The sequence below is a fragment of the Venturia canescens genome, chromosome 9 (genome assembly GCF_019457755.1).
Source record: "Venturia canescens isolate UGA chromosome 9, ASM1945775v1, whole genome shotgun sequence".
NCBI classification, from domain to species: domain Eukaryota; kingdom Metazoa; phylum Arthropoda; class Insecta; order Hymenoptera; family Ichneumonidae; genus Venturia; species Venturia canescens.
In genome coordinates, this window is record NC_057429.1 from 3,279,832 (window position 1) to 3,293,634 (window position 13,803).

Sequence of the window (13,803 nt, forward strand, 5' to 3'; positions counted from 1 at the left end):
GCTTTTCTCTATGTGCCAAAAGCAATCGACACAGCCAATTTTTCTATGTAGACGGACGAAAACTGTGCGGTTATGTTCATGTGAGTTGAAACCTTTTACAAGCAATAATGGTGACGATTTTGATTATCCATTCAGCAAATCGAATTTTCCAATGAAAGATTGGGAAATTCCTATGCAATGGGATGATATTTTCATTTTCTATTCCTTTTTTTGAAAAGCTCCACTTGTTTACTTGGAAAAATGATTTTTGAAACTATCTTCATCTCATTCATGGATTCCATGTTGACATGGATACTGTCAATGGTTTGCAATGTCCAAGGAAATGTTTCCATGGTATTCAATGTCTAAGACCACAGCTTTATGGTTATTGGTGTCCAGTGATATTTTTTCATGGTCTTCTGTAACGTCTGAACCTGCCTCGTCAATGTAAACTATTAAATCGCAGATCTAGATATCGATAACTATGAGGAAATATATCGTAAACCATTGCACCGTTTACCTAAATATCGGGAAATATAAAATTGTCGAATATATATTGAAAAATACGAAGGCATCCACCTAGACATCGAAAACTCTATAGTCGCCAAACTAGACTTCGAAAACTATAGAGCCGACGACCTAGATATCGAAAACCTTAGAAAAACTCACCACACTATCGGAAACTATGGAGCCATTGACTTTCATATCGGGAACCATGGACAAATTCACCTTAACATCGGAAACTATGGAGCTATGGACCGGAATAGTGAAAACTATGAAGTCGTCAACCTAGTCCACGAAAACAATGGGAAAACATACCTGGACATTGAAAACTACGGAGCCGTTGATCTAGACCTCGAAAAGCATGAAAAAACATACCAGCACGACGAAAGCCATGGAGAAATATACCTAGCCATCGAAAACCATGGAGCTGTCGACGTAGACATCGAAAACAATGGAACCGTCGACCTAGACCATGAAAACCATGGAGAACCATAACCAAACGTCGAAAACTATGGAAATGTTGACCTAGCATCAAAAGCCATGACGGAATATACCTGGACCACGAAAACCATGAAGGAACATACGTAGACATTTAAAACTATGAAGAAATATACCTGGACATCCAAAACCATGGAGGAATATACCTAGACATTGAAAAATATGTAGACACATACCTAGACATCGAAAAGTATGGAGTCATCGACCTAGATCGCGGAAATGATGAAGAAATATACCTAGAGAACAAAAACTATGGAAACTCGGACCTAGCCATCGAAAACTGTGGAACCATCAACTTAGACCACGAAAACCATGGAGAAACATACCCAGACATCGAAAACCATGGAGGAATATACCTGAACCACGAAAACCATGATGAAACATGCCTAGATATTGAAAACCATGGAGGAATATACCTGGAACACGAAAACCATGAAGGAACATGGTTTTCGTGGTCCTTCATACTTGGTCATTGAAAACTGTAGAGCCGTCGACCTCGACTGCGAAAACCATGAAGAAACATACCTAGACCACGAAAACCATGGAAGAATCTACGTAGACCACGAAAACCATAGAAAAACATATCCAGACATCGAAAACCCTGGAGGAAAACCATGGACAAACATATCCATACATCGAAAACCATGGAGGAATATACCTGGACCACGAAAACCATGAAGGAACATGTCCAGACATTCAAAACCATGAAAGAATATACCTAGACATCAAAACCCATGGAGGAATTATCCTAGACCACGAAAACTATGGAGAAGCATACTTGGACATCGAAAACTGTGGAGCCGTCGACCTCGACTGCGAAAACCATGATTAAACATGCCTAGACATTGAAAATCATGGAGGAATATACCTAGACATCGAAACCCATGGAGGAATTATCCTCGACCACGAAAACCCGAGAGAAACATACCTGGACATCGAAAACTGTGGAGCCGTCGACCTCGACTACGAACACCATGAAGAAACATACCTAGACCACGAAAACCATAGAGGAATCTACCTATACCGAGATAACCATGGAGGAATATACCTGGATGACGAAAACCATGAAGGAACATGCCTAGACATTGAAACCATGAACAAACGTACCTAGACCACGAAAACCATGGAGGATTGTATCTAGACCACGAAAACCATGGAGGAATATACCTGGACCACGAAAACCATGAAGGAAAATGTCTAGACATTGAAAACCATGAAGGAAAATACCTAGACATCAAAACCCATGGAGAAATTATCCTAGACCACGAAAATCATGGAGAAACATACCTAGACATCGAAAACTGTGGAACCGTCGACCTCGACCGCGAAAACCATCAAGAGACATACTTAGACCACGAAAACCATGGAGAAATATACCTTAGACATCAAGAACTATGGAGAAATACACCTGCACATCAGAAACCATAGAGGAATATACCTAGACATCGAAACCCATAGAGGAATTATCCGAGACCACGAAAACCATGGAGAAACATACCTGGACATCGAAACCTGTGGAGCCGTCAACCTCGATCGCGAAAACCATGGAGGAATATACCTAGACATCAAGAACTATAGAGAAATACACGTGGACATGAAAAACTATGGAGAAATACACTCGCACATCAGAAACCATGGAGGAATATACCTAGACATCGAAATCCATGGAGGAATTATCCGAAACCATGAAAACCATGAAGAAACATACCTGGACATCAAAAACTAAGGAGCCGTCGACCCAGACCTCGGTAACCATGAAAAAACATACCTAGACGACGAAAGCCATGGAGAAATATACCTAGCCATCGAAAACCATGGAGCTGTCGACGTAGACATCGAAAACAATGGAACCGTCGACCTAGACCATGAAAACCATGGAGAACCATAACCAAACGTCGAAAACTATGGAAATGTTGACCTAGCATCAAAAGCCATGACGGAATATACCTGGACCACGAAAACCATGAAGGAACATACGTAGACATTTAAAACTATGAAGAAATATACCTGGACATCCAAAACCATGGAGGAATATACCTAGACATTGAAAAATATGTAGACACATACCTAGACATCGAAAAGTATGGAGTCATCGACCTAGATCGCGGAAATGATGAAGAAATATACCTAGAGAACAAAAACTATGGAAACTCGGACCTAGCCATCGAAAACTGTGGAACCATCAACTTAGACCACGAAAACCATGGAGAAACATACCCAGACATCGAAAACCATGGAGGAATATACCTGAACCACGAAAACCATGATGAAACATGCCTAGATATTGAAAACCATGGAGGAATATACCTGGAACACGAAAACCATGAAGGAACATGGTTTTCGTGGTCCTTCATACTTGGTCATTGAAAACTGTAGAGCCGTCGACCTCGACTGCGAAAACCATGAAGAAACATACCTAGACCACGAAAACCATGGAAGAATCTACGTAGACCACGAAAACCATAGAAAAACATATCCAGACATCGAAAACCCTGGAGGAAAACCATGGACAAACATATCCATACATCGAAAACCATGGAGGAATATACCTGGACCACGAAAACCATGAAGGAACATGTCCAGACATTCAAAACCATGAAAGAATATACCTAGACATCAAAACCCATGGAGGAATTATCCTAGACCACGAAAACTATGGAGAAGCATACTTGGACATCGAAAACTGTGGAGCCGTCGACCTCGACTGCGAAAACCATGATTAAACATGCCTAGACATTGAAAATCATGGAGGAATATACCTAGACATCGAAACCCATGGAGGAATTATCCTCGACCACGAAAACCCGAGAGAAACATACCTGGACATCGAAAACTGTGGAGCCGTCGACCTCGACTACGAACACCATGAAGAAACATACCTAGACCACGAAAACCATAGAGGAATCTACCTATACCGAGATAACCATGGAGGAATATACCTGGATGACGAAAACCATGAAGGAACATGCCTAGACATTGAAACCATGAACAAACGTACCTAGACCACGAAAACCATGGAGGATTGTACCTAGACCACGAAAACCATGGAGGAATATACCTGGACCACGAAAACCATGAAGGAAAATGTCTAGACATTGAAAACCATGAAGGAAAATACCTAGACATCAAAACCCATGGAGAAATTATCCTAGACCACGAAAATCATGGAGAAACATACCTAGACATCGAAAACTGTGGAACCGTCGACCTCGACCGCGAAAACCATCAAGAGACATACTTAGACCACGAAAACCATGGAGAAATATACCTTAGACATCAAGAACTATGGAGAAATACACCTGCACATCAGAAACCATAGAGGAATATACCTAGACATCGAAACCCATAGAGGAATTATCCGAGACCACGAAAACCATGGAGAAACATACCTGGACATCGAAACCTGTGGAGCCGTCAACCTCGATCGCGAAAACCATGGAGGAATATACCTAGACATCAAGAACTATAGAGAAATACACGTGGACATGAAAAACTATGGAGAAATACACTCGCACATCAGAAACCATGGAGGAATATACCTAGACATCGAAATCCATGGAGGAATTATCCGAAACCATGAAAACCATGAAGAAACATACCTGGACATCAAAAACTAAGGAGCCGTCGACCCAGACCTCGGTAACCATGAAAAAACATACCTAGACGACGAAAGCCATGGAGGAATATATCTGGACAAAAAACTATGGGGTCGTCCACCTAGAAATCGAAAATCGCGATAGAATGTACCTAAACCTAGTCCTCCAAAACCCATGAGCTATCGCCCTAGACATCCTCGAAAAATCCAGCGGCGTCGACCAGAATTTTATACTTTTTATTTTTATTATTTATTATTTAATGTTATTCGTATTATTCAATTTTTTTATTTTATTATAATATTATCATTTTATATTATATATTGTATAATATAATATATATATTATATTATATGTTAATTATAATAAAATATTTATTATAATAATATTTTATTATTAATTAATATTAATAAATAAAATATATATTATATAATTATATACATATTTTATGCGCAAACCAGGAGCTGGTATTGCCCCCGCTGTGCGCCCATTCTCTGTCTCTCTCGCTCGGCGACGCAGAAGGAGAGGGGGTAGCCGCGTTCAGCGTAGTGCGTGACGTAGAGTGTGACAAAAGTAAGAAATCGTGCAAAGGACGTAAGTCCAAATGTAAACAAGCGTAACTTACGCCTCTCTGTCTCTAAGAAAATGAAAATCCCGAAATGATGGATTTTAAATCCCTAACGTTACATATCTCAGGATCTACTGGACGGATTTACTTGCAACAAAGACCAATGGAAAGAGAAAAATCGAAAAAAAATCGTCACAAATTTTCAAGTTCTTTTATGAAATGGTTTATTTGTGAGAGCCATTTGAAAATTCTGTGACGTCATAAAACCGGCATATTCGCGTATATAAGAGTAGCGGCAGGGCTCGCGCTGGCTTTTCTTTTGCGCTGCAGTTTTTCCTTTTAATACTTGGCGTCGAGCCGCTACCGCGTCTCTTGATTCAGCTTTCATGTGATTTTTTTGGATTTAAACGCTTCTTAGAACATTTCCATAATGTTGAAATTTGGACTTACGCATAAATCACTCGTCCTCCGATTGATATCATAAATTTTAGTGCTCTACGTAACTCAAGCAGTAACTTTTTTCAATTTATTAGAAATACTTGGCCTCGAATTGATATCATTAATTTTATTGCTGTGAGTAACTTAGATGAAATTTTTTTTAAATTGATTTAGTTGTTAGAATAAGATAAGAAAAATGGCATCATTTTTCAAAATTTTTCAAGCGCGAAATTTCGGTTTTTTATTTTTCATGTTTTATTTGAATTCTTTCACTTTACAAAATAATTACAGATTTGTATTATTATAATGTAATGTTATTTTCAAAATTTGTGAAATTTTTTCCAATTGTTCTGTTGAATTTATTTACAGTTGGCTTCATTTCTTTTTTTATGGAATTTTTATCACATTTTTCGTGATATGATCAGGAAACACGGAAACATTAATGTACTTATCCAAACCTTTTTTACCTAAGGGAATTTTGGCGGTTTAATAATTGTCGGAGCGTTATAGTTATTGGAGGTCGCACTAAGATTGCAATAAGCCCGAAGAATATTTTGTTTTGTTTTCTCGGGTCTTTCGGGTTCTGGTGCCTCTACTGATTTTGTCCCGTCGAGGGACCTAGCCGAGGGGTCGTCGACTCGTCTCCCGGCTGATTACCTGCAGTCGCCCCGGCCTTTTTGCTATTATTATAGGCTCTTCTACGACAATCGTTTATTACGTGTCCCTGCTTTTTGCAATAGTTACACGATGCGCTACTTTTGTTTCCTGTAGTTTGTTGTTGTTGCGGTTTTTGTAGTCGCTGTTGATGTTGTTGTTGTTTGATTTGTTTAGCAAGAGCGTAGCAGTCGTCCGTAACGTGATTCGTCTTTTTGCAAAAATTACAAAATTTACCAGTTTTGTTTGTGTTTTGTGCGATTTTACTGTTTGAATTTTGATTATTTTGTGAACTAATAGGGAGACAAGTTGATTGGTTTTTGTTATTTCTCTCTATTGGTCCAATCATTTTTTCGATTTCGATTGTCTGCTGATATATGCTTTCGAGCGGAGGGAAGACTGTATTAGGTATATGAGCACTATAGGCTGGGTTTACACCTCTACGGAATTGATTTACTACCATATCTCGAGCGTAATTTTTTGCTCCATTAGGGTCTTGCAATTTTAACAAGCCGATAGCCTGTTGAGTTTGAGTAAGATGCAAATTGATTCGACTGTAAAATGCGAGCAATGTTTCTTTATCTTTCTGTTCAAAGTGTTTAATTCCTCGAGCCACACGAACAAGGGTTTTGATGTAATGAATCTACTTCTCAAAATATTAATGAGTTCGTCGATTGTTGCGATTGTAAAACTTTCTAAACTTTCGCAGGCAACTATTCTGCATTTACTTTACAGTAATGTAACTACTGGTCTTTCGCAGTAGCACGGCTATGCCGCTTCCCCGCCATGTAGGAATCTACCTTACCGACCGTCGGTAAAATAGATTCCCTGCGCCAACCCAAATAAACCCAAACGGTCGGTAATAAAGATGGCCGCTCTAACCCAAACAAACCCAAACAGGTCATCGAACTGTGCTCAAACCCAAACAAACCCAAACGTGAAATCGAACTGAGCTCAACCCCAAACAAACCCAAACAGGTCATCGAACTGACCTCTAACCCAAACAAACCCAAACATTCAAAGTTCGCGCGCCGTATAGTTCGCGTAAGTGCCGATAGCTGGCGATTTGTCGGTAATAAAGATGGCCGCTCTAACCCAAACGGTCTGTAATCAAGATGGCTGCTCTAACCCAAACAAATCCAAACAGTCGTTAACGTAGTTTTCCCAAACAGTCATTAAGGCAGTTTTCCCAAACAGTCGTGAAGGCCGTTTTCCCAAACCAAAACAGACTCAAACACACTCGCGAGACCGCTTCGAAGTGTGCCGGGGGATAGCCGCTGGTAGCTATCAGGATGACTAACTGTCGGGAGTTCCTACTTACCGTGAGACTGCTTCGAGAGGTGTCAGGATAGCCGCAGGCAGCTATCAGGATGGCCAACTGTAAGGATGACGGGAGTTCCTACTTGTCGCTGCTACGGCAGATTCAAACCTAAACAGTCGGTAATGCAGATTTTCAAACACGTTCAAAGAGCCGGTAATGCAGATTCTCGAACGTGCGTGCGCCTCTGAAGAGTCAGCGGTTCTGCATTACCGACAACCCCCATGGAATTCGGTAAACTATTGGAATACTTCGAATCGACTATCGGAATAGTTGAAGTTAACTAGTGGGAAAGTTAGAGTTAACTATCAGGATGGTTAAAAATCGGAATAGTCAACGCAGTTGATTATGACGGGTTTTTATTTTCTCTTACACATAAGGTATTTATTTATATTGTTTACAACCCAAACGTGGGTAAAAAATATGCCTACTCAAACCCAAACAGGTCATCGAACTGAGCTCAAACCCAAACATTGAACTGAGACCAAACATTCAAAGTCCGCGTGCTGGATAGTTCACGCCGATAGATGGCGATTTGGCTAGTGGAGATCTCGTGTGCGGAGCCACGGCTGGGCGAGCATATAAGGAAGTGAGTAGTGCTTGGATTTCAGAGAATTTTCAAGGCTCACCATGGTAAGTCTATCCCATAATAATGCTCTCATGTACCTTTTTGTAATCACCATATTTTGCAGGTGTAGAACAACGTGTGGGGGTCACGAGTGGGACCCCCGCTTGGCCGCTCTAACCCAAAAGGTCCGTAATAAAGATGGTCGCTCTAACCCAAACGAATCAATTTAAGGCCCGCTCGCTTCCGGTCGACTGCGTTGTCTGGATAGTCTGCTCCACCCAACGGTAAAACAGATTCCGCGGCGGGAGATTTTAACCCTGTAGTTTCGGCGAGAGATTTGAACTGTGTAGTTTCGGCGAGAGATTTGAACTGTGTAGTTTTGGTGGGAAATTTGAACTGTGTAGTTTTGGTGGGAGATTCGAACGCTATAGTTTTGGCGGGACATTTAAACTCTGTAGTTTTGGTGAGACATTTGAACTTTGTAATTTTGGTGGGGAGATTTGAACGCTATGTTTTTGGCGGGACATTTGAACTCTGTAGTTTCGGCGAGAGATTTGAATTGTGTAGTTTTGGCGGGAAATTTAAACGCTGTATTTTTGGCGGGACATTTAAACTCTCTAGTTTTGGTGGGAAATTCGAACTTTTTATTTTTGGCGGAATATTCAAATGTTTTGGCGGGAACCCAAACTATCAGTCACTAAAATTTTTTACTCTGTCGTGTCGGCGGGAGATTCAAACGCTGCAGTTTTGGCGGGAGATTCAAATGTTTTGGTGGGGTTCGAACTATCAGTAACTAAAATTTTTCACTATAACCCCAGACTATTGGAGGATGAGCGGATACAAACGAGTCCAAACAAGTCGAGATTGAAAGTGCGCAGACCTCTGGACGATCTTAACGGTGATCTAATGAGTTAACTATCGGAATATGCAGCTATCACTGACCCGTGCACGTCTCTAGCCGGTGGTTCTGCAATACCAACCGCCGTTGTTTTCCTCCAGGGGATACCACGGAGACGCCAGTGCTGGCTCGGGCGGACGCTGGGACATCAGACTGTTCTGAACAAGGTAAGTCTTACTCTCTCTCTCTCTCTCTAGGTCGAGATCACTAATTCTTTTGAAATTGTGCGTCTCAAGATAGCCAGCTATCAGGATGGACAACTATCAGGATAGTTGAGGTTAGGATAGTCAGCTGTCACGATAGTTGAGGTTAGGATAGCCAGCTGTCACGATAATTGAGGTTAGGAAAGTCATTTATCACAATAGTTGAGGTTAGGATAGTCATCTGTCATAATAGTTGAGATTAGAATAGTCAGCTGTCACGATAGTTGAGGTTAGGATAGTCAGTTATCAGGATAGTTTAGGTTAGGCAGATGTCAGGAAAGTTGAGGTTAGCCAACTGTCAGGAAAGTTCAGGTTAGCCAACTGTCAGGAAAGTTCAGGTTAGAATAGCCACGAGCGGAAAATTCAAAGTGCAGGCTAGCCAACTATTTGTCGTTAATAGCCCACCAAACGAACCCAGGGCAGAATCCCATTGGCGGAGACACGAACCCACCGTTGAAGTCGGAATGGTCACATACTAACGTGTGGTGGGGGTTCGGCTATCGGAATACTCAGATATCAAGCACGGGAATGCAGATTCCACACCCCCCTCCCGATAGAGCTAACTGTGGCGAACATTGCAGTTTTAGCAGGAGATTCGAATGCTAAAAGTATTGGCGAAAGCGCAGCGATCAGGTCAAAATAACCAGGATAGTTGGGTGAGAATAGTCAGTTGCGGATTCAGGATAGTCAACCATCTGGATAGTCAGCGATCAGAATAGTCAACTTTTGAAATAGTCAGCGATCAAGATGGCCGACTAACGATCAGGGATGAGCATAGCCAACCGACTGTCGTCTACCGAACGAACCCAGAGCTGAATCCTATTGGTGGACAGCGAACCCAGAGCTGAATCCCATTGGTGGACGGCGAACCCAGATCCCATTGGCGGACGGCGAACACAGATCCCATTGGTGGACGGCGAACACAAATCCCATTGGTGGACCATCAGAATAGTTGCAGTCACGTGGTGGGTATTCGCCTCGGGACAGTCGGAATACTCAGCTTTCAAGGTGGACTTCCGCCCAAATACAATGCAGATTCCACACCCCCTCAACAAACACCCGATAGCCAACTGTGGAGACGCTCCCGCGGCAGTTTTGGCGCCAGCCGTGCGATCAGGATAGTTGAGTAAGAATAGCCGAGTGTCAGGATAGTTGAGGTTAGCCAATTATGAGAGTAGCTGGAATACTCAACGGATAGTCAATCGGCATAGCCAACCATCTGGATAGTCAGCGATAAAGATGTCCAAACACAGATGTACAAACGGTGGGAGTATCAGGATAGCCGGCTATCAGAGATGAGGAGAGCCAACCAACTGTCGCCGACCGAACGAATCCCATTGGTGGATTGGCGAATCCCAGGGCAGAATCCCATTGGTGGACAGCGTCTCCAGAGCCGAATCTAATCGGTGGACAGCGTCTCCAGAGCAGAATCCAATTGGGGGACAGCCAACTATCGCGATAATCGAGGTTAGATTATGTTCAGGAATTAGCGAGGCTTCGGTGCCGGCGAGCGCTCTCGGGATCGAGTGCTCGCCCCACTGCGGGCGTCGCTAGCTCGCGGGCTCGGGAATTCGGGAAACGTGAGAAAATGGGCTTTTCGTGCTCTAGTTCTCACGCTCTCGCGGGGGGTCAGCACGTATTGGACACGTAAGTTGGGCGCGATCGACGCGACATGTGGCGCATGCCCACGGCGCGTCTTCATCGATTTCCATATTGATTGATAGTCTTTGATCCGGTCGGACAGCGTGCTGACGTGCTCCGTGTTCTTCACTCTTTCCTTTGGCAACATTTCACACATTTCGGTTGCCATTCCAAAAATATTGTACTCAACGCATTCGGAACATTATCTGCTGCAATTTGACACGTTTTCCGGGACCTATAAACGCGGGATTACTCATATATTTCGGGATTATCGTTCGGGCAAGCGCGAGCACGCGTCGGCTATCCCTTCGGCCTCGTCGAACGTGTGTTCGACGACGACGGCCGGGTCACTTCTCACGTGTTCCTCCTCACCGGGCTAATCGTTCGGGCCTATCGTTCATTGTCGGGACATTTGTTTATTGTTATTTTACCATCGACATCAAATAAAGCACCACCTTGTTACACTTTTTACGCCGACCTGCATTGCGTCATTTATTTTCCCACCAACACCAGATCTTCACGCAACAGATTATCATTTGAGGTTAGGATAGTGTCGGGGACGCAGGTAGTTCCACTTATAGACTGTAGTGACGTATCGCTAACCCCCTCACCCTCTGCCGAGCAAGCATACGAGAGATAGCCGAGGGAAGAAATTCTTTTAAGGTTTCCCGGGAGGCAATTCGCGCATCAAGAGACTTGGTAGAGTCTCGGGACAAGTACATTGACAGCCCTGTCGTCTGCTGGCCTGAGCTTGCCGAGACTATCTTTTCTCTGATATGAGTAAAACGATTCGCGGTGGTGGGGGTAAAATTGGCATGTCATTTTCTAAAATTGCGGAGCTCAGGAGATGTTTTGGAAAGCGAAAAGTAGTTTGGAGACTAATTTGCAAAATCCCTTTCGAATGAGCCCGAAACGAACACGATCAGTAGCGTAATTGCTGAGAAAAAACTTTGCACAGGCTCAAGATTATGCAAAAGCTACCAACACATTTAAAAATTCGACGTGTCTGTATATAATACCATCAAAGGCCTCATGTCCCTGGGGCTAACTTCACAGCGTGTCGTCGACTGACGTCACATGCCAGCACCTCCACCTCGTCGCTATATAATAACCGAGATATTATGAAAAAGGGTTATGTTGTTTTGACAATGCGAAGTTCGGGATGTGTGTATCGTGTGCTGGATAAATTCGTGGTGATCGGTTAATTGTGTCATCCTTTCCTATCGTGAATTGTTTCTAAACATAGATTTATTTGAATGAATAATTGGTTGAATGTAAATGAATTCAAATAAACTTTTTAAAACTTTTATTGAATAAAAATGTCGTCTAATCCAATGTATTTTTGTCACCTTACATTTAGTTTGGCCGTGCCCTCCAGTCCCTTTTTTCCACCTATTTAGCTTTAAGTGTATCCATACCAATTTCTGTTTATTCTCTGGACTATATGTATGTTGTGTATTTCTATTTTCTCTCATTGAGTTCATCAACATAGTTTGAAGATTTATGACAATAACTGTTATTCGATCTGATGGCTTATTTATACACCCGAGTTTGAAAAAAATCTTTGTGCCAAGTAAATAATGCATAGATATTTACTTGAGTTGTTACATGATGAATTTTGAAGTTTATTTCAATAAGCCATTGGGTGCTTAATTTTCATGATGTCAAAATTTCTATCTTCGAAATGCAATGACCAGCTCTAAAGTTCGACAAAGTGATGAAGCGACATGTATATTGAGTATTTCCAGACCATGTTTGCGATTGGCACTATGGGTTGAAAAATTCATGTTCGCAAGTCTACACTTGATCAATTTTGGATGCGATCAAATACTTCATCTGCGTATAACCATGGAGACATACAAAATTACTCCATTTTGCTTACTGCTTCAATATGCACCATGTCTAACACTTTTTGTCTTAAATGTGGAATAATAACTTTCAAAAATGTGGCTCAGGAAATTCTGAAATGTTTTTCCCCATAGTATCAAAGTTCGTATTACTGGTATGCTAGGCCAGGAAACGGGGGGTTTGGCTATGATTCTTTTCTTATCTGAAAGCCGTCAGTGCCATCACACGCGTAATGGTCCCCCAAACTTAACTGAATAATTGTGGACAAAAAATTTCTTTCTTATTATTTGTTATCAACAAATTAGTGAAAGAAAACGCATTTTTTTTGGTTTTTCGCTTATAAAACGAAAACCAATGAAGCTACGAGAAAGCAATCAATAGACGAAATATAGAGAACAAAAATGCGAAGAGAATGAGCCCCGAAACGACCCGATCGATTAACAATTAACGGAGAAAATTTAAAAAAACATTAAAAAGTAGCGTTTTTTCAAAAATTTCTATCGTCGCTAATGTTTTGGATCATTTTTTTTTGTACGATTGTAGGTTTCGATAGATACTTCCTTTGTGAAAGATCCAGGCCCTGTCGGATAATTAGTTTATCAGTTATAACCACTCAGAAGTTGAGAGGGTCATTTTTTTCGGCAAGGCTGATCGCCTGGAGGTCGTCCAATTTCAATTTATTAAACCGATTTTGAAAGAAGAAGTGTTTAGCTACCTATGTATATCTTCGTTTTTCATCCAAATGGTGAAGAAGTAGGTGAAAAACGGGTGCAAAGAGGAGCGAAAACGGCCGAGCGCGTGAAAGTGGTCGAGTAGTGGGGGTTGAACAGCAGTCGCGGGGAGCGCGTATATATAGTAATAGAAGCGCGCTCGGCGCAAGCCATGTAAACTCACATTGGGTTATCTCAGCAACTATACGAGCTATTTCAACATATATTTTTTTTTCATTCCGGGGTAGCTGGACCTGCGGAAACTGATTCTGTACTCAGAATTCGTAGAAAATGACTGGAACAATGTTAATTTGGTAAATGAGGATAAAATGCTGTGGGATAAGTGTAATTTTAAAAGGCGGACAGCTTTTCTATTAAGAAAC